Consider the following 201-nt stretch of genomic DNA (forward strand, 5'->3'; position numbering starts at 1 on the left):
CAATGTTTGTTTGGCCTTGAAAGCAAGCAGTTCTCACACAGACGGATAAGGTTGCTGATTATAGCGGACGTGGCTTCTTAGGCTAATATTTACATACTTTATCTCTGAGGGTATTGAAGTGTACGTCAAATCATAGGTGCCAAATTTATAAATATACGGTTGATCACAGGCATGCAATTAAGTTAGATATAAGTCAGACCG

Source organism: Penaeus monodon, chromosome 32 (assembly GCF_015228065.2).
Source record: "Penaeus monodon isolate SGIC_2016 chromosome 32, NSTDA_Pmon_1, whole genome shotgun sequence".
NCBI classification, from domain to species: domain Eukaryota; kingdom Metazoa; phylum Arthropoda; class Malacostraca; order Decapoda; family Penaeidae; genus Penaeus; species Penaeus monodon.